This window comes from Sturnira hondurensis, unplaced genomic scaffold (genome assembly GCF_014824575.4).
Source record: "Sturnira hondurensis isolate 20B ecotype Veracruz unplaced genomic scaffold, ASM1482457v3 Scaffold0017436, whole genome shotgun sequence".
Taxonomy (NCBI): domain Eukaryota; kingdom Metazoa; phylum Chordata; class Mammalia; order Chiroptera; family Phyllostomidae; genus Sturnira; species Sturnira hondurensis.
Genome location: NW_028090067.1, coordinates 18,013,313 through 18,035,303, shown reverse-complemented (window position 1 = coordinate 18,035,303; position 21,991 = coordinate 18,013,313). Strand labels below are relative to the sequence as shown.

The following is a 21,991-nucleotide window of genomic DNA, read 5'->3' as shown; positions in this document are numbered from 1 at the left end:
CAATGTCTTTGTAGTCCTTATTTTATTTCATTTTACTAATGAAAGAGGCTAGGGTTGAGGATTGGGCTGGGGCAGAGGATGGAGAAAGGAGAATCACTTTAAACAGGGCCTTGCAATAACACAGATACACTGTATCTTATGGTGTTCACACAAATTATATGTAATTGTGTGCTGAAATTATACTGACATCACATGATGTTACTACAACCCCAAATCAGACAACTCAACTGTAACTTTAAAGCAGTTGCAAAAATGAATGTTATTTCCTGTATCATATAGTGAGTGATAAGGACAACCAAAACTTTTGAAAGCTGTCAGGGGCTTAAAATAAAAATTTCTTTCTTTCATATATACTGCCTCTGAGTAACTTTTACTTCGAGTTTTGTAGACATCTGACTCATTGTTACATGTCCTTGGGATACGCAAATTCATATTAATTTGCTTCTATTTTACAGTTACAAAGGGTGAGGCTCACTAGTTAGTCTAAAGACATACAACAGATTCGTCCAGGGTTGCAGACAATTTATTGACACGACAGAGATAACTGAGTCCTGACCCTTTAGAGGTCTCTACCAGGGATCCAGCAGGAGACTAGCTATATCCTCATAAATAAATACCTGCTCATCTGCTGGGAGGGAGAACTAATATGCTAGTTCTAAAATATTTTGATAGGTTGTTACCAATATGACTATGTATAAAAGGAATAAATTTCTCTACAATTAAAGGTAAGGAAGATCTGGCTTCACAGTGGTGCATGGGAACTCACGGGTTTTACTTGACCACAATTTCACTATGAGTCAGCAGTGTGACATCAAAGTCAAAAAGACTTATGCAATCATGGGCCACGTTAATAGGAGTATAAGGTACACATCAAGGGAGGCTCTTACTCCATGGTGTCCTGCATATATCAGACTGCTCCCAGAGAGCTCTGTCCCATCTGGGCATCACGATTTAGGAGGGGACTTAAACCGAAGTCTGGCAGAGGTGAACACTTAAAGTGACGAGAGTTTGTAAAGCCACATCATAGGAGAGTAGTCAAAAGAATGACGGTTTTTGGTCCTGGCTGGTGGCTCAGTTGGTTGGAGAGTCATCCCGTATAGCAAAAAGTTGCGGGTTCAATCCCTGGTCAGGGCACACACCTAGGTTGTGTGTTCGATCCCTGGTTGGGGCAAATGCAGTAGGCAATGGATCAATGTTTCTCTGTCTCTGTCTTTCTCTCTCTCCCTTCCTTTCTTTCTAAAATCATTAAACATATCCTTGGGTGAGAATTTAAAAAAAGGATGAAGGATATTTGTGTTTGAAAGAGAAGACTTAGAGAAGGGCATAACTGAAAGTGAGAGCAGAGCAGTGTTTCTGGGAAAAGAGCTTGAGGTAGTTTCCAATGGCAGAAATTTAACTTTTAGATCCCCAAGGGAAAAAAATCACGAGAGCCTTCTCTACTCTGTCATTTGCAAAATAAATGGGTCTTCAGTGAAGAAGACCTGCTCCTCCTATGATGTTCCTGAAACGTGCAAATTTGTGGGTGCATCTACGCCTCTTCGACAGCCATCCCCCTCTGCCTGCAGGTGCACCTCCCTCAGAAGGCCCTGTCCACAAAGCACTGCCTGAGCCTCTTACTCCATGGCCTCACCGTGAATTTTGCACTGCAGTGGCGCTTTCTTTTGTTTGTCCCAGTTTCCCTAATAGCTTGTTAGCTCCTTAGGGAAAAGGACCCTATTTCGTTTTTGTTTTTATTACCCTAAATGTTCTCAGTACATCTGGGTACAGTGCATTGGGTACTCAGGGGCTATCTGTTGATGGGAGCCAAAAGATGAATTGAAGTAACCAGACAGGTAATTTTTTATGGTGTCTACATGACAAAGCCTTACAGCTTGCTCTCTTGATGATAATAACACCTAATTGAACCTTCACTTTATAAAATAATGTGAGCTGACAGAGTTGGCTGTGTAGTAAAACCTACTTTTCCCTACAGCCTGCATTTTTAAGATAAAAGTTATGTATCCACGCTAGAGAAAAATAGAGTTTACATTCTAAGAGCTCTATCTTGCTTGTTCCAGGTCTTGGGAATTGCTCTCCAGCTGGGGGACTCTTTAACTTCGCAATTTCTCCTTCATTACCCAGATATTTACTGGCTACCAAGTGTCAAGATGCAACATTGCACAGTATCTGGTTTATGTATGAGTTACTGGTCTCTTAACACTATTGGTCTAGAAGATAGCAATTCCACAAATGAGTTTGTTTAAATAAGAAATCACCATGTTATGCATTTTATGAATGAAGTATTAAGTGTTTATACTACGTCAAAGATATAAAAATGCTCTTGGGGTAACAATGCTTCCCTCTCCCTAAGTCTCCTGGGTAGCAGCAGGTTAAAGAACAGTCTCATTTCACTCAAGCACAGAGCAGTGCGTGAGGCACACTGAGTCACCCACAAGCTTGCCTGAGCTCATGCTCCGTCACCGTCACCCCCGGACAGTGTTGCCTCCCACGGTCTGATGACCTGACAAAGTACAGAGCAAATTGTGCCCTTCTATGTAAGAAGTCGATATAACTCCATTCTCCAGCCTGAAATTCTTTTAGAAAATTCAAAGAGCAAAATGACTGAGAAACAGGGCCCCCAATTTCCTATCATCAGCCGATAATCACAAACAGAGATTGCCGCCTTCCTGGTTACCAAGGAAGTCAGCCTGTTGTGCTAATGGTATTTGGCCTGGGTCAGTCCAAAGGCCTAGAGCATGGGGTGGCGCGGGGGGGTGGGGTGGGGGGTGGTGGTGGGTTGCTCCAATGTGTAGCAGACCCTTGCTTTTGCAGTTCCACTGTTTGATAATTGGTGTTATAAAACCCTAGTTTACTGACATATGGAGCATGAGAATTTTTTGCTTGTTTTAGCTTCCCGGAGAGACTCAGAATTAAACCGGGACTATATCATGGATTTGTGTACTTGGCAGCATATGCTCTGGACACTTTATAAATCTGAAACAAATGCTAACATACAAATGTGTCCTAATTATTCTGACTCAAAGATTTTCCAAATACTTCCAAAGCTTATCACATCTTTCTTGTCTCAAGACTTCTGTTTTCACTGCTGCAGGCCATCACATAAATCTCAAATTTCCAAGCAATTTCAGGGATATTAAAGAAATATAAAAATAATTCTTAATAATGAAAAATCAGATGGAAGGTTTGGGTGCTTTAAGAGGAATAACGTTTTTAGAAGGATAAGGTCTAGGCCCAAAATAAGTCCATCAGCATTATTTATTTCCATATTATACTCTGAACTGCCCGAGAGAAAAAATAATAGATTGTGTCATGTCTGCCTGATGCAGAGCAGAGTCAGACCCAAACACGGTAAGACAGCCCTGCAGAAAAACGAGGCGACCGGGAGAACGACACACAAACAGCCCATCAAAGCACTATTGATGTTTATAGTTTCTAACAGGATTTGGACATTGCAAAGGGACCCATCATGAATTGGACGCTGGCTCTTATGACCTACATACAGGGCCGGGTTGAAAGGTCTTGCCATCTATCATAGAACAAGTCGTTTCTGTTCTCAGCCCCAGGTAGTTTGCAACAGAACCAAAAGGGCTTTAGAGAGCAGGTGGCCTAACTCTCACTTGACCAGGAAGGAAACTGAGGCCTAGAGAGGTTACAGCATCTTGCTCAAAGTCACACAGGTAGTTTTCAGGAGAGTCAGATTGCAGATTTCCAGAAGCCCCATTAAGGGTTCCTTAATGCATCCCCGGAATGTTGTGCCCAGACCGGTGTAGTAGAAGGCACCCTGGGCTACAACGCACCGGCTCTGGTCCTGTCTCGGCCGACATTAGCAAAATTACCTCATGCAAGTCGCTCAACCGCATGAGCTTTGCTTTCCCTACTCTGCAACATGAGAGGTTAAAATATGTGGTCTGTCTTCCTCAAAGATCAACACCAGATCAAATGAGATAATATGTAAAAACTCTTTTTTAAGGCTTTATAAGGCTCAGGGTAAAAATAAGACAAAACTCCAAATAAAGAAAATTTTTCCTGTCAAGGATATGGGGATGGACTCCAGGGATCACTGGCCCACTGGAAGCTCTGTGTAAAGGAGTGTGTGACGAGAGCTAGGCACGCTCTTTCCCCTGGGGAGAATTCCCACAGCTTTCTTCAGCTCTGTAAATGTGTTTCTGACACTCCCCTCCACCCTGCACCTCACCACTGCCAGTAAGAACCTATGTGCTGTCCTGTATAACAATGTATTTATGATCAACTTAAAGAGTTCAAATAATGTATTAAAGTATGGCAATTTTCCTAGATTGAACATATGGTTGAGATCTTCCTGATAGTCTTAGTGATTCAATAATCCATATTTTTAGAATACAAATCTGTTTACGGGAGGGGAGCATATCTGACCTTACATTTTGCATCATAAAGTGCTAAAAACCTGTGACATATAAAATGATGAATACAATTTCACATTACAAATCAACCAGATTTTTTCTACTTGTGTACTTCCCTAGTCATATTTCTTAGTTATTTTAAAAAACTTTTCTTTAAAATCATATTTAATAAAACTATCTACTTATTATTTATTGAATTCCTACTGAGTTCTCAACCAGTTGTTTCCAGTATTTTCTCAAAAAGCACCAGACTAAAGACACAAATCATAAACTGTTTTATGATTAACTGCCGCGTTAAACCTGTGATTCCAGAAGGCTGGGAGGTGTGAAGAAAAACAAACATTTACATTTATGACCAACTGATCAATTAGGCTGCTTTTCATTAAAAAAAAAAAACACAAGAAGGCAGAACCAATTTAGCAATGACTGTGTTAGAAATGCATGAAAAGATTCTTAACATTGGATTTTTTCTAATTTATTTTTAGTTCTCTTTAGAAAATTACACTTGAGAGTTTTCTGTAGTAGCCATCAAAGGTGCGAGCAAGACAGTGCTGCGACCCTCTGTAAGGTCACTGCCGGGGTAGTGACCGGCACCCGGCCTGTGAGGCCTTTTCTGTGTTGCAGTTACATTTCAGAAGCCATAGGCTGATCTATAGAATATCTGATGTATGAGATAACCAATTAGGAAAGTTACCTTCCAACAAGACTTGCCCATCGTCCCATGGGGTCTTTCCTAAATCTGACAATGGCTATACTCTGGTGTTTTAGAGGTAAAATCTCATACAGTACAGGAATGTGAAAAATGAGAGGGATATTTTTTCCCCCTTGACTATATCAAAGTATCATCTTGTGCCCTCAGGCTCTGAGGTCTCACCAGTCCTCTCTCATGTTATTCCTTTCAGTTTTTTTCCTTCCTGTTCCCTCATTGTTCTACATTTTTCAGTTCCTAGTATTATCTTTTATGTTTAAAGTTTCTTAAGCTATATAAATACAGTAAGTAAACTCATCTATGCTTAATAGAGTGCTTTACTTCAGAGAGACAAAAACAAATTTATTTTGGTAGCAACACTCTCAAGATTTTTAATAACAACTTAAAACTTGGGTGGTGGTGGTGATTGGAGTGTGGGAGGGGGTTCTGTTACCGATTTCCATTCAGTTTCATTTGTGTCACTTCTCATTATATGTGCCAGCCTTCAGAGAGAATACTTCAGAATCAGACCGCCTGGGTTCAAATCCAGCTAGTTAATGTATTTTCTGACTATAAGACACACCTTTCCCTTGGGAGGAAAAGGAGGGTGCATCTTATAGTCCAAATGTAGATTACCTGGCTCGAAGGCAGTGGCCTATGTTATTCATGTTATTAAATATTTTACCACATTTTTTGCTTCAAAAATTTTTCCCCATTTTCCTCCTCTAAAACCTAGGTGCATCTTATGGTTCAGTTCGTCTTACAGTCTGAAAAATTCAGTAAGTGACCTTGGGCAGGCTACCTAATCTCTCTGTACCTCAGTTGCCTCACTTGTGAAAGAAGGAGAGTATTAGCAACTCATTGTCCCATTATGAGAAGCAAATGAGTTAATACTTGTAAAGTGTTTGACAAGTAACAGACACTGTTATAGGAAATTTATATGTATCAATTATTTAATTTTCAAAACAATATGATGAGACAGGTGCCACTGTTATTCTTCTCTTATAGCTTAAGAAACTAACACACAGAAAGAGTAAGTAACTTGTCCCAGATGGCCCAGTTAGTAACTGAAGGATTGGTTTCAAACCTAGACTGGCTTCACAACAAGCATTCATTAAATGTCATTATTATTATAGTTGCTATTACCTGCACTTACACACTCAGTAAATATCTGCTGTTGCTGCTGATAATGATGAATTTGTATGTCTAATCCCTCTTCAAAGTGTACTAAAATGTGTATGACCCCTAACGGAATAGTTGATTTAGGCAAGGGTTATCACCTGAAGTCACTGGTGATAGTTTATTGGGAAATGGTATATTACCACTGTCCCAAAGTGTCATTTGCTCAGATTACTTGTTAACTGAAAAGGAGAAAAAAGTACCTTTGCGAGAGAGAGAGAGAGAGAGAGAGAGAGAGAGAGAGAGAGAGAGATCCCTGGAGTGAGATCACAACCTGGAGCCACGATCAGACTGAGCATTACAAACAGAGGGACAATCCAGCATTATGTGCCTCCTGCTGAGACGCAATATGGAACCTTGTTACAAATACTCAGTCAAAATCTAATCAATGCTTTCTTTAGTTTGAAATTAAAGTTTATAGGAAATACAAGGGGTAAGGGAAGAAACAAATGATACCACGAGGCAACAACAAATCCAGGACATGGAACATTCCATAAAATAACTGGCTTAACCTTTAAAAAAAGTTCAATGTCAAATAAGAAGACATAAAACCCAAATGCAAAAATGTGCTTTCCTTTTTAAAAATCAGATCAAGTTTTTTCTTAAAGGTGTAGACAACATTTGAGGAGCAAATGGCAAAAGTTAGATATGGCCTAGTTATGACATAATATTAAGGAATTACTGTTCATTTTCTTAGGTATAATGATGGCATCGTGATTATGTTGGAGAATGTCGTAATTTTTAGATGTGCACTGAATTATTTAGGGTAAAACATCATTTTGTCTGTAGTTTACAAAGTTGTTCAGAAAGAAGTACATACAGATGGAACAAATATGGCAAAAAGTTCACAACTGTTCAATATACAAGGTAAGTATAGAGGTACTCATTGTACTAGTATTTCGACTTTATTTTTAAACATTTTCTTCACTTTCTTTATTAGATTTATGCCTTATCTTTGGGGAACATGTAAAACTTTTATTTTCATGTACTTAGTAATAGCTTTTAAAAAAATTCTAAAAAATGTTTGCCTCTGAAAAGAAAACTAAAAATTTTTGCTAACTTCCTACTGGCTCAAGCTTATTAAATTGGTATCAACATTGTTGAAGAGAACTCAGCACCTAACACAGGGCCTGACATGTAGCAAATGTCCAATACATGTTTGTAAATACTTATTTATGTACTTCCCTTTCCTGAGGATTGTAAAGTGGCAAAAAAAAAAAAAAAGAGAGAGGGAAAGAGAGACAGATAGACAGATAGATAGACAGATGGATAGATAAGACAGATGGATAGATAGACAGACAGACAAAGGCATGAGGCTGTGTTATTTCTTTACAGATCAAGGTACACTGGGAAAATACTTGAGATGGACAAGACAGGGACCAACTGACCCTGCCCTTGATTCAATAGGTCATGAAGATTCTTGACCAAGTTTTGAATCTGTTTTACAAGGACACAAGAATGAAGTCTCTGTGCCTAGGACGAAACCAGAAGCAACAACTATTGTTTAAGACATCCTGAAGGAATCATACTTAATAACACATTTTTGAACAATTGTAGACTTTTCTAGATCCATGAAAAGAGGCAAGTTCTGCTCAAGTGTAGGCATGAACCCTACATGTCACCAACATCAGTGGTTGTTATTCTCTGAGAATCAGTAAATCTGCATCAACTAGGGTCGTTTTCAGCTCTTCCAGAAGGCAAAGGGTCTACGAGAGAAGGCTTCAGGCAGTAAGGGGATAGATATCTTTTGTATAAGAGGTGGGAAGGAAATGATCAAGATTCAAAGAAATAATTAACAATGATATCACTTTGCATTTTCATAGGGCCTTTTTCCTAAGGCACTTCTTATCTAGGTTGACTCATTCATTCTTACAATATCCCTATAACGTACATGTAGAATAATTGAAATTTAAAAAAGATTAAAGGGATTTTCATTATGACCTAAGATGTGGAAGATATTGAAAAGGATATTATATTAGCAATACAGATATTTCTTCATACTGAACAAACCGATCACCTCCTCCCCTTCTGCTTCAGTAAAGTCATTTTTAAAAGATAAAAATCTATTACAATTTAGGGAGAATAATATTACATTTTATTACATGGGAGACACTCCAAATTCAATCTAAAAAGGTATTTTAATTTGATAATATAGAGCTGTCTCTCTTTATAAAAAAAAGTTCTCAAAGAGTACAAATCAGAATATTTTAAAACTTGAATTTTAAATATACTTACATGATTATTTATATAGTGTTCTTTATTTATTAATGGGTCTTTTTGTAAAGAGAATCACTTTAAAATTATTTTATAAATATGAAGTTTTATAAACAATAAAAGGTTGTTAAAGCAGAATATGCTTACACTAAATGTTCTTTTGAAACCAAAAATAAGAAAGTTGGGGGGGGCACTAAAGAGCCAAATAATCTATTGCAGATGTAGTCGTATGCAACAAAAGAGTCTTCAACCCAAGGTTTCCCATTCTCAGATGACATAACATGAGCAACATGCAATCTTTGCCTCTGGATTTTTAGATCCTAAACATTTCTCCCTTAATTTATCTGAGGATGCATATTTTCAGTAATGGGCAAATTAAGTAGTATATGCTTTATTAACAAGGCTCAACTTTGGATTTGTAAATACAATATTTTAAAGTTAGCAAACTCCTGGGTAGATGTATTCAATTCTCATTTTCAGGAACAGGTGAGGCAAAGAGCATAGAGTTGTCTTAAGATGATGCCTAAACTAAAGACAGTCTTAGCGATATAGCATCAACTGTTGATAAAGAGACAAAGACAGGCAACACCCTCTCAAAATCTATTTCAACACAAAGTTTTCTTTTTGTAAAGGGATCCAAATTGGAGTTATTTGTAAAGGTGACATAAATGCTAACAGAAGTAGAAATGCAAGTAACGAGAGAAATTCTGACCTCAGAGTACTAGTGTTCATTCATTGTTGCTCAGCCTCTCACCGGACTCCCCAGTTTGAACTAAATGCTGACTATGGTGAAGTGGAATTTCACCTTTGTAATCCTCAGAAGCCATCGGCGGAGTTCTTTTGTGTAATGGGTTGGGTAAGAAACAAGTCCTTTCCTCCTTCATTTGCTAGTTAGAAGTCAAATCTTATCACCACAGACATTGCTACTGCGAAAGATTAAGAGATGGGACAACATCTTAAAAGCAATATTTGGAAAGCCCATGGGATTAAGATTCGACTCATAGAGAGCATTCTACAAACTAAAACTATTCAAGACCGCTAGAGTATGTGGATTGACGTTGCAAAATAACATACCTTTTAGAAGAGAAGAGATTGAGTCTATGACTTGGCTTTGACACTGAGTTATTAGAATCCTTTCTTGCAAGAAGGAAGATGAATTCACATCCAAATTACTGCCATTTCAGAGTATGGATCCACCTTGTGCTGTCTTCCAACTACCACACTAAAAAGAGGGTTCACATCACAGATCCATTAGTAGTGCCTCCTCCCCCCTAACTTCTTACTCCCTCCTCCAAACTACCCCCAGTCAGAACTGCAGTCTGTAGGCAAACCACACAGGAACTAGCAGACATAGGGCTTCAGAGAGTTGGGCGTGAGCCTTAGATTATGTGGTTTTGTTTTCTTGCTGTCAAAGTTGAACTAAAATGCAAGAGGTTCACTGAAACACTTTTGCTTCTCTATGCTTGGTTTCAGTTTTAACAATTTCCCCTCTGAACTATTATGTTCACATAAGAAAATTTCTAATCCTAGAGATAGTGCATTGGCAGGCTGCTGCTGGTCTTAAGGAAAACTCTCATTTCCCCTTAGGATAGCCATGCAACCAGAGAAACAGTAAGACTTCTTAGGGGAACTTATTTAATACCACTCTGGATCACTCACAATATTAAAACCCCAGAAAAAAATGTTTTCTTAATGCAATTAGCCCATAATATCACACTAAACCAAAAAAAAAAAAAAAAAAAAAGAAAGGCTCTGAGCTAGGTTGTGTTCCAGCCCCAGTTTCGCCACAATCAGACATGACCTGGGTCTGGGATTCACTCACTTGAGTTGGTTGGACTAAAGGATTTCTGGGATGTTTAAGCTTCTGTCACCTTCAACTTTCTTACCTTCAAATTTATAACTTACCCTCCCAAGTTCCTGCCTCCCATAACAAGTGCAACTTGTGAAGGCCTCTTCCTCTCTGCTCTTGCTAAAAATGGATTGCAACGTTGCATCTTTCACATAAAATTAGACACATTGCTACTCGCTAAATGGCACCATTCAGAGTTTGGAAACCAGTCCCAAGATAAAGAGGAAAAAGCTGGCTCGCAGGATGTTCCAAGCATTAATCCCTTGAAGGCTAAGAAGGAGGGCATCATATTAGACTCAATTTGGGGTTCTAAAATTTAAATTTATTCTATATTGTAAAATGGTATAATTTTCTCTTTGTCCCTTTACACCTAAACCTTGCTCAAGATTTACCCTTTTTATAAAAAACTTTTCTTTGGTTATAACTGCTCCTTTTTAAAATTGAAATAGTAAAGAAGACTCTGTTGCAGAATCAAGAGCACCTTGGTCACAGCAGGTGATGTTTAGTAAATATTTGTTAAATGAGTTAAGAGAAGTAATTTGCTTCCCCTGACTGTTTAAGAAGCACTTTCTTTTTAATAATGCCAGCTTGTCGAGTTTTCTTAAACTTGAGTTGTGTCTGAACAGGGTTATCATTATTTCCACATCATAAAGATGGAAAATTCAAGATAAAACATGTAGCTGATTTACAATAAAAAAAAGTTTATTGAATTTAGAGAGAGAGAAGGTGTGGAGGGGGAGAGAGTGAGAGGGGAGGGAGGGAAAAAGAGAAACATCCACTGTTTGCCTCCCATTCGCACCCCCATCTGGGGATCAAACCCACCACCTTTCAGTGCACAGGGATGACACATTGCTTGGGGCTATGTTGCCAGTTTTAAAACAATGACATCTCAAGGTTGGCCTCAGCATTCTTTAGTCTTCATGGTTCAAGGACCTGGGTCATTGTTACACCCCAGGGTTCCACTGCCAGTTTTCAAACCCCAGGATCTTCTGGTAGAGTCCTTATCCCATTCAGCAGTTTTAAAGTGGTCAAACACTGAGCCCCCTACACTTCCATGGCTGGGGAGCTGGAATAAGGAGGAAAAGTCGAATAGTGCTCTAGGAAGTATCATGGTATTTTCAGTGTGCACCCTAAAGAGGACGCTACTTTTCCACAGGGTGCGGCACCCCAGGGAGCAGAATATAACTCCTCCCCTTACAAGTGAGGGGCAAAGTACAGAACAGAAAAATCTCAAGTTACTGCATTAGTAAGTAATGATCAGCAGATGTGTTTCTAGAGCATACTGGGAGGGAAGCCAAGCCATCTCAGTGGTTTCTTTCATAAATTGAACAAGTGCAAAGGCAAAACCTAAGAACAAAGACTGTCATGTGAGAACACCAGCATTTCAGTCCACACCATCAGGGACACTCAGAAAAATATCAGCAAAATTGGGAGGATTTAGGAATACATGAAATCTCAACTTATCTACAATGGAGAAATTTTCTTTTAAAAGTGTACTTGTTAAAATTTTTCATCAATTCAGGCCCTGGCTGGTGTAGCTCAGTGGATTGAGCACAAGCCTGCAAACCAGAGGATCGCAGTTTGATTCCCACCCAGTCAGGGCGCATGCCTGGGTTGCAGGCCAGTTCCCAGCAGGGGACGCACGAAAGGCAACCATACATTGATGTTTCTCTCCCTCTCTCCTTCCCCTCTAAAGATAAATAAGTAAATAAAATCTTAAAATTTGTTTTCAGCAATTCCTTCTAAGGAGATCATCATCAATATCAGAACTTCTTATGCATAATTGTGTTTAATCTGGTTTTATGGTGATATGTGTACTTCTCATTCAACAGTATGGATCCAGACACTCTCTTTTCACTCATTCAGTAAATAACGTTTGAACAGCTCTTCTACATGCTGGGAATGTATCAGTGAATGAAACATAATCCCTGCCCCCCAGGATCTCACCTTCTGGCACAGGGAGAAACAACACATATGTCAGATGGCTGTACCACGAGAGAACCATAAAATGGGGCCAGAGTCATAGGAAGTGTGACTGAGGTGGAGGGGTTGTAATTTCATTGGGAGATCAAAGGACATTTGAGCAAAGTCCAAAACAAAGCAAGGGAGCCAGCCTAAGAGCTCTCTGGGCCAACAGCTTTTGCAGGTATAGGGACCAGCAGGTGCAAAGCCTTAAGGTGGGAGCAAGCCTGATGCATGAGGTAGAGAGGAGTCAGTGTGGAGGTCAGAGAGAGCAGGGGCCAGAACGCTTAGGGTCTTGCTAGATCTTACATGATCTGACTTGGATTTTAAAAGGACCATTTTGATAGCTGTGTTGAGGTTAGATGGTAAGGGAGCAAGAGCAGAAACAGGGAGACCAGATAAGAGGCTCCTGAAATGGTTCTGGTAAGAGATATGGCAACTTAGGGCAGATGGGAAGTGAAGGTTATGGGTAGTAGTTAAGTTTGAATGTACAGGGTGACCATAAAGTCTGGAAACATAGATATTATTTTATTGTGAATTAGAAGGTGGCATTGATAAACCATTTATTACCTACTGACACATATTACCCAGAATTGGTAGCCAGCTGTATGAAAAGATGAGCTGATGAATATTGGATAATGATGTGTGGTGTGAGAGACAGAGAGGAGTTGATGACTTCAAGGTCATGGGCCTAAGAAACTAGAAGCAGGGATGTGTCACTTACTAAGATGGAGCAGGTTTGGAAGATCAAGAGTTTGGTTCTGGATGTATTAAATATGAGATGTGTATGAGAAGTGCCAGTGGGGAAGTCAGGAGAGATTAGGGCTGATAATAAAGCGTTGAGAACTGCTGAGAAAGAACAGGGTGTTTAAAGCTATGAGACTGGATAAAATCACCTGAAGAAGAAATGCAGAGACCCCTTCAAAGTTGAGAGGTCAGAGAAATGAGAAGAAACCAGCCAAAGAGATGAGGAGTGTGATGCCCTAGAAACCTTTCTTCTCTTCTCTTAATTGAGAAGAGAAGAAACTGTTCACTTTTATAAAACTCTGAATTTCGGGGATGGGGGAGGAATACAACAAGTTGTTATTGTATAATGATGTCTGTATTTAGCAAAGGCTGCAGTATTACAACTAAATTATGGTGCCCCCAAATGGAGAAAAGCAGAGAAAAAGGACCTCTTACAAAAATGTCACTTTAACAGAGTTAATTCCCCTAAGTAGGTAACATTGCACCTTTGGGGAGCCTAATCTACTCCCTTTAAAACTCATCCAGAGATTCAGTCTAAAAGGAGGAAATGAATTGGTTTAAAAAGAAAAAAATGGGATTTCTGACCTCAAAATACAACAGGTAGACCTCTGATTGAGAATGTTGATGGATTTCAATGTCTAGGACCATCCTTAGAGTAGAGGAAAGGGCACAGCATTGAATGCAGAAGATTTGTGTTCAAGTTCTAGCTAAATAACTCGATGTTTGAATAATTCCAAGCAATTCACGCAATCCATTTTTTCCTGCAAACCCAGCCCAAATTCACCTACTCCAGGAAGACTTCCCTAACTTTGTAGATTTAGACAAGTCCCCCTTTTACTCCCACATCACTCTATATTTGCCTTTGTCATGGCAACTTATTATAATTGCTGATTTATTTCTGTCTCCTCTGAGACTGTTAGACTATAATTTCCTTGTAGTCCCAATAGCTCAGCATAATGCGGGGCACACAGCAGGTTGCTCAAGGATGTAGGGTGAATGCATTTTCTCCAAACTCACTGCCTGGTATGTAAAATAGGGTCATTAATGCCTACTTTTCAGAGTTCCTTTGAAACTTGCATAAGATATCCTTAGGGAAAAAAGTCATCTCAAGCTATAATTCAATATATAAAATACTTGTTGTTTGTCCCCTCCCCCCTCAACACACAGGTTATAGAATAGCACCTTAACATGTTATTCAAGCCCCTGAACAACCCCTTTCCAAGCCCGCTTTTCCATTTCCCTCTGGCTGTTACTCCACTTAGCCAGCTAAGCAGTATTTCAAGCAGACCGACTTCTTTCATACCTCCTATCATTTTATATTACACTTACCTATCTTCATGCCAGTATCAGTAATGTGGGCTGTTACAAACATCATCATGATACTTGAAGTAGTAAGCGTTAAAAACAAATGTTACTCTCCCCTCTGACACATTTTCCCATTCTCCAAGTCTCTTCTCTCTGTCCCAGTAGAGTGCTGCCGAGGTCCACTCAAGCCCCAACAGGCTTTGCAACAGGCTTGATTATATGCTCAGTGGATAAAATCGCCTGGCAGTGTGATCGAGGTCCTCCGTGACCTAACGTTCCGCTGCCGCTTCATCTCCCTCGGCCGCTCTGCTGAGAGCCTCGGCCACAGCCGTGGAAGTGCCGGGGCTGGCAGTTTTCCCGAGATAATGAGCCCTCTCAGCTTCCGAGATTTTACCCATGATGAGTCCTTTGTCTCTAATGGCCTCCTCTACGCTGCTTATTCAACGAACGCCCTGTCATTCTTTAAGATTCACATCAGATGTACACTCTTCAGGGAAGCCTGCCTGTAGGCCCTCCTGGCCGGAGGAGAGGCCTGCTCCTCAATTACTACGCCATGCTGGTCTTGTCGCAGTCTTCCGGGCTGGTGCCTGTCGCCTCCACTCCCTCCGGCCTGGGCTCACCGGACCCCGGACTCGCCGTGGGCCTGGACCCTCGCGGCTGGGTGGGTGCCCCGCACCTGGTGGGTGTTCCCTGAAGATCAGGTGCACATTTCAACGACCACGGGTCTGTGGCACCTGAGGCCGTCACTGCCCATGACACACACCGCTCTTTTCATCTCTAGGGACACGACTTCTCTGGTCTTTGTCCTCTGAGGTGGAAATCAGGGCGGATGGCATTTCCAGTCAGTTAAAATTACACCGACACAGGTTGTAAAACTTACTCTTTGAAAGGAGAATTAAGGCAGCACCACGGACGAACAGATTGTTAAATGAGGACATTCACCTCCAGTCCACTCCCTACCCTCAAGTTGGGGTCTTTTCACCCCTCGCACCCCTGTTGTTTGAGGCTCCGGGAGAGGCCCGCGCCAGACCCGGGAGAGGCCGGAAGTGAGAGGCCGGAAGTGAGGAGGCGGAAGTGGGGGTGCGTGGGCACCTGGGCCTGGAGGAGTTGGACAGGCCTGGGGAGCCAGGGGCCTGAACTGGAGTGGGGAGAGGCCCCGCCGCGGGAGCTGGATTTTCTCCTCAGGTAGCCGCTCTCTAGGAGGAGGGTCTGGTAATGGAGGTCGGCGGGACTGGGCCTGCTGCCCCGCCCCCTGTCCCACGCCAATGCCGCTGGCTGGGCTGGCGGGCGGTCTGAGTGCCAGTGACAGGGGGTTGAGGCCCGCACTCTTTGTAAGGGAAAGTCCCTGCTGTGTCACCCCACCCTGTGACACACTGACAGGTCGCTCCCACTTTATAGAACCTTCTCCGACCCCAGCCTCCCCCTGTAAGTAAATCCTGAGCTCTCAGAGGGCAGTTGCTGGAAGTCGATTCTTGCTCAGCCTCCGCCGTTCACGTTCAGGTTCAGAATTCTTTCCCGCGCACCTCATTGCTTCCTCTCAACCGTCTGCCCTATGTGATTAGTCCTTTTCCTGCAGATGGGGCACAGGCCCGGAGAAGTTGTAACCCGTAATTAGGAAATGAGAGAACAGGACCTCAAATCCATGCCTTTGGAGTCCTGATTAAAGTAATGAGATGAGGTATGCGAATGTGGGCACGCTGCGAGCATTCAGTAAAGAGCAGCCAGTGGTGCTAACGAGAGTGGTGACTGTGTCTTGTGCACCTGTTTCTCCATTTCCTAGAAGGGGGCCTGTCCGTGGGAAACTGGGAAACTCCTAGTCGAATTGGTTAATGAACACCCAGGAGGGGCTCAGGCAAGCTGGGGTTTCTGCCTCTTGCAGCGCTCTCTCCATGAGAACAGTTGCATCTCCTGATGTCATGGCGTGCTCTGTGATTGTCCTCCCATGACAGTCTCGGTCAGACCTTATGTCCTCCTGGGCTGAGCTCGAGTTTACAGGCAGAACATGTCCAAACACAAAAGCTCTTTTCTCCTTGTTATTGCAGAGCCCTAAATTCTCTTTCTAGAGATGCTTCTTGGCAGTCAGCCTCCTAGGTGCTGCTCTTGTCATTGTCTTAGGTCTCTGGTAAAAGTCATTTCAGCTTCTTTCATCCCTTATTCTCCATTCTAACACACAAAAAGTTTTAAAAACCAGTTTTCTCCCATAACTTGTGGAAAGACCTGGATTGAAATGAGCCATTTGTCTTCATGTACTCCATATACTTACAGGTGTTTACTTTTGTCATGTCAATGTGTTTGATTGTTCAGAGTGGCCCCACGCCTCACTGTGGGTGTCATGTAATATACGTTATAGACATGGCATTATCCTTCAAAAGTAAAAAGCAAAATAAAAAATAAATGAGTTTGAATTCCACAACTCAACTGGCCTCAAAGGATTTGGATAAGGAATTGTGCACCAATAGTTTAATGTCAGTTGATAACCTAAATGATCTCCTGTTATGATTCAGGTAAAGCTGTGGGAGCAAACAGCCTTTGGTAAAGCATTGTGGAAGCTGGATAAACCTAAAAAGAAAACAGAGATCTCTTCTACTACCTCATCATTTGTTTATTTTGGAATTATTTAAGGGGAAAAGCTCCTTAATGATGTGTTTTTAATATAGGGATTTTGTTATATATTTCCTTTATCTCTCACAAAACTGTATATTCAAGAAATATTGATTGATTGATTTACAAATACCTGGGCAATACTCTAGAATTTTACTTGATAATTACAAGAGCTGGAATACACATGCACACATATACATATATAAAATTTTATTTATTTATTTTTAAAGAGAGGGAAAAAGAGGGAGAAAGAGGGAGAGAAATATTGATGTGTCAGGGAAACATCAATCAGTTGCCTCTTGTGTGCTCCTAGCCCGTAGGGGGACCTGGCCCAAAATGGAGGCATGTGCCATGACCAGGAACCAGTGGCCCTTCAGTTTGTGGGATGACACCCAACCTACTGAGCCATACCAGTCAAAGTATGGATTATATTTTTAAAATGTCATGTTTATTCTAAAGATGTAGCATCCATACAATACAGGTTTATCCCCAGGCAGAATCATTAAAGCATTTGGCCATTCACCCAACACCTGTTTATTGAGTGCCTACTATGTGCCTACTATGTCTTCCCAGTTTGATGGGAAGACATAAGTAGTTAGCAAGATAAGTGAAGGCCTCTCAGAGGAGGTGACATAGATTTGTGACATGGAATATCTTCCCTCCATTTCTACACATTGTAGGGAGACTACCCAAATGTGTGAAAATTTACCCTTTTGGGCATTCATTTTGTCTCATCATCATCACAATAACCTCAAGTTTTTGATAGCATGAGTAAACTGAACATTTGCATGTAGTCAGGTGTGTAAAACACATAGTAAACCAACATGTCACTTACAACTATAATTAATTGAACTTGTTAGTGTAAAAACATAACAGTAGTAGAATTGTGTCTTACATATTCTTTTTTAAAAAAATTATTTATTTATTTTTTTAAGAGAGAGGGGACAGGAAGGAGAAAGAGTGGGAGAAAAATATCAATGTGTGGTTGCCTCTCATGGGTCCCCCACTGGGGACCTGGCCTGCAACCCAGGCATGTGCCCTGACTGGGAATTGAACCGGCGACCCCTTGCTTCACAGGCCCGTGCTCTATCCACTGAGCTACACCAGCCAGGGCTACATATTCTATATTAATGTCACAAAGTGCCATATATTAGTAAATGATACTAATTCACTGAACCAGATTTTTTCTTTTTGGTTTTCTAATGTTAGAAATGTATTTGTTTTGGTATGGTGTCAACAACATCCATCTGAAACTACTCTATTGGACTGAAGGCTATTATTTAGTTTTCTGGGGCAGAATAAACAAATTTAAAAATGCAGGCTGGAGAAAACAGAAAGACCTAAAAATTAGGGTTTGTCCCACTAAAATGTAGATAGGTAGCTATCCAAAAAAGAAAAAAATGGGTTTTAATGACTTGTTCAATTACAGCAAGTTATGATTCTGATAGACTGTTTTTGTAATAGACTTGTGAGAAAGTAGATCAATATTTGTTGCTCTGAGCCAGTGTCACAGTGTAGCTCTGCACTGAGTGAGTTTGATAGACAGAGAAGGACAAGAGAAAAGGAAAACCCTCATGACTGAAAATTTTAATAGCGTATTGAAACACACTATAAATTGAGTTTTTGCTGCAGTGGCGAGTCAGATAAGAATGCCTGTACTTGCAGTGCAAACAAGAGTAAATCAGAAAAATTTGAAAACGTGAAACTTTTTTTTCCTTCCCAGGGTTGATGATAGTCTCTTTCGGAGAAATCCTAATTAAATTGATAGATTTTCTGTCCTGCTTATTTGAGGATGCATGGTACTTTAAAAAAAAGTTAATTATCTTCTCATTTTTTTAACAAAGACATGATAGTTCATTTAGGATGCTTTTGAAAATTTATGTCTTCCTTTAATACACACACAGAAATTAATTAAGCCTGAGCTGGAAGTTGAAAAGGTCAAAGAAGAGAAGCAAAACAAAACTAAAAATGAATTTATTTGTTATGAATTTTAACCATTTTATTTCATATGTGTACAGTTTCTCTAGCAAAAACTGATTCTAGATTGGGGAGTCTTTGTTGGGTCTAGATGCTGCTCCCAGGGCTTAAAATCAGTTTGTTGTACATCATTTTGATGGTCATCAGTGCTGAGTCTCTAGGGAAATTGCGAACTAATGGATTCACCTTAATGCAAAGTAATGAAAAAGAAGAAGGGGAATAAAGAGTTTCATACAAACTTGTAAATTGATCTTTCACAAGCATCATTTAAAGTTTTGGAGCTGCATACCCCTTTTCAGTTTTCAGGTATTTTCGCAGAGACTGCTGATCACTCCAGATTTTAGGAAAATTCTGAGACTGTTTGAATCATACTATTGGTACTGTTTAATGCTAAATTCAGATTTCTCTAAATTTGAGTAAAGAAAGTAATTTGACCTCTTCCTTCTACTTACTAGTCTTACCAGGACTAAGACATTGGTCTAGGGTACCATGAGTCCGATGTGGAGCCAACTGAGGGGCAATTACTTGTCCTAATAGTTGGTGACACTTTCCTGTTTTGATCAACAAGAAAGCAGACCATGTTTAGTTTCTGATTCTAATGACTTGTAGTTCTAAAAAGAATGTGACCAAAGGGTTATTTGGTGACTCTAAGACTCAATTTTCACCATCTGAATTATTTTTAGAACTTAATATTTTTATACATGACAACAAATCCTAGGCATGAGATGTTCAGAGCTCAAGTTCCATTTGCTTATGCTAAATTGTCCACTGCCCATGAAATGCTTTATAATGATTTTATTTCTGGCCAAAGAGGATGAATGATATTTTATGCAGGAACCTTTAAGACTAGAAAAACCACTTATATTTCTCTAAATGAAGAAGGCCAATCCATTATGAGAGATTTTCCCATAATGATCCTGGGAACTATTCTACGGTACTCTCAATTCTGGCTGATGTAAGTGAAGGGCTGATTTAGAAACTGAAGCTAGATTTTTCAGGCTGACTTGGTGTTCTGTAGACATTAAACAAATTAACATTTTTTTGTGTGTTTTCCTTTGCAGGAAATTGATGCCTTGTCAAGATGATTGTTCATTTGTTTTTGGGAGCAGCAGATGTGGGGATCAACTACCTACCATGGGTTTTATAAGCAAACTCCTATTCTATTGCTCACATCCCCTATCCTACCTTCAAACTCGTCTTACCTATGGCATTCAAGAGGCAAGTGAAAAACTTCGTGAAAAATTACTCAGATGCTGAAATAAAAGTCAGGGAAGCAACTTCTAATGATCCTTGGGGTCCTTCTAGTTCTCTGATGTTAGCTATCAGTGACCTGACTTTCAACACAATTTCTCTCTCAGAGATTATGAATATGCTATGGCAGAGACTAAATGACCACGGGAAGAACTGGCGCCATGTGTATAAATCCCTTACGCTATTGGATTATCTCATCAAGAATGGATCAAAGGAAGTTATTCAGTTTTGCATAGAGGGGTTCTATAACCTTAAGATGCTAAAAGATTTTCAACACATAGATGAAGCTGGAAGAGACCAAGGTAACAGTTAAAGAGGTTTCTACATCTTTGCCAATAAAGATTAGGAGTTTGGGAGGAAATCATTTAAAACCAGAAGACAGGGGAAAAGTTGTTCTTAAATGTATTAGCTACATTTCCTCTGGGGTAGCTGTGGTTTCCAGTTTAATCCTTTGTGTTGACTCTTGAGAGCCTTAGAGATCAATCTTTTTTTTTCCAAAAGGATATGTGAAATCAGCACTTAGGTTCATGATAAAATGATACCTCACAGGAAGTAAGCAAAGCGAATAAAACAGGAAGCATGGCAAATTGGTATAATAATGTCACTGTAATTCATAATTATAATTCAGTTGGAATAAAGGCATAAATGTAAGGAAGTTTCCAAAGACTGGAACCTTCAAAGACTAGCTAGGTTCAAGTGGTTTTATGAATACAAAAAATTAGGTCATAAAATAGTTTTGTGGGGGCTGGAGAAGGAGGTGAAGTAGGGGGAGGGTGTTAGAATACTGAGCTGAGATGATTCAGTAGTGCCTGATTTTCTACAATGGTAAAAGAAATCAGCACTTCCCATCTGATGTAAAATTATCATTTGTGTTTAAAGTGAAGAGCCTCATGAATCATGAGAAAAGGATAAAATTCAGTGCAATGTCTGTGTTAAGTATACATTTTTAAAATAGACTTTTTAAGAGCAGTTATAGATTTACGGAAAAATTATGCAGAGTGCACATTCTTATGCATCCTTCCCTACCCTCACGTGGTTTCTCCTGTTAAACATCTTGCACCAATGCGGTACATTTGTTAGAATTGATGAACCAATATTCACAGGATTATTAACTAAAGTCCTTAGTTTACATCAAGGTTCACTCTGTTCTACATTTCTGTGGGTTTGCAAATGTACACTGTTATGTCTTTACCATTCCATTATCATACAGAATAGTTTTACAGCCTGGAAAGTGCCCTGTGCTCCACCTATTCATCTCCTCCCCCACCCTCTGCAGCCTTTGACAACCACTGATCTTTTTACTGTTTCCGTAGTTTTTGCCTATTCCAGAATGTCATATAGTTGGATCATATGGTGTGTAGTTTTTCAGACTGGTTTCTTCTACTTAGCAATATGCATTTAAGATTTATCCATATCTTTTTATAGCTTGAGAGACTTCATTTCTCTTTTTTCTCTTCACTTTCTTAAAAAAATAGTTTTTATTGAGACTATGTCATGTACAGCACCATATAATTCACCCTTTTAAAGTGTACAATTCTATGGCTTTGCTATATTATTAGTTTTTAGAACTTGAAATATATACATAACATAAAATTTACCATTTTAAATGTACAATTTAGGGACATTAATTACATCCACAATGCTGCATAACCACCTCCACTGTTTTCAAAACTTTTTTATCACCCCCAAAAGAAACTCTGTAACCATTAAGCATAACTCCCTTGCTAACTCTAATCTAGTGTGTGTGTATGTAGATTTGCCTATTCTGGGTATACCTCATATAAGTGTAATCATACAGTAGTTTCCTTTAAATGTCTGACTTATTTCACTTAATATAAT

At 39.9% G+C, this 21,991-nt stretch overlaps 1 protein-coding gene across 1 annotated transcript in view; it reads right to left on the bottom strand.

Annotated features, from left to right (window-relative positions):
* The window catches only part of GRAP2 (GRB2 related adaptor protein 2), a 67,938-nt gene extending 52,563 nt beyond the window's left edge, over positions 1-15,375 (bottom strand). Inside the window, exons 1-2 of the mRNA XM_037068446.1 lie at positions 14,348-15,375; positions 9,535-9,682 (exon numbers count right to left, since the gene is read on the bottom strand). The gene's annotated coding sequence lies outside the window, so the exon portion shown is untranslated. The remainder of the gene's footprint in view (positions 1-9,534; positions 9,683-14,347) is intronic.
* Between the last annotated feature and the right edge of the window lie 6,616 nt (positions 15,376-21,991).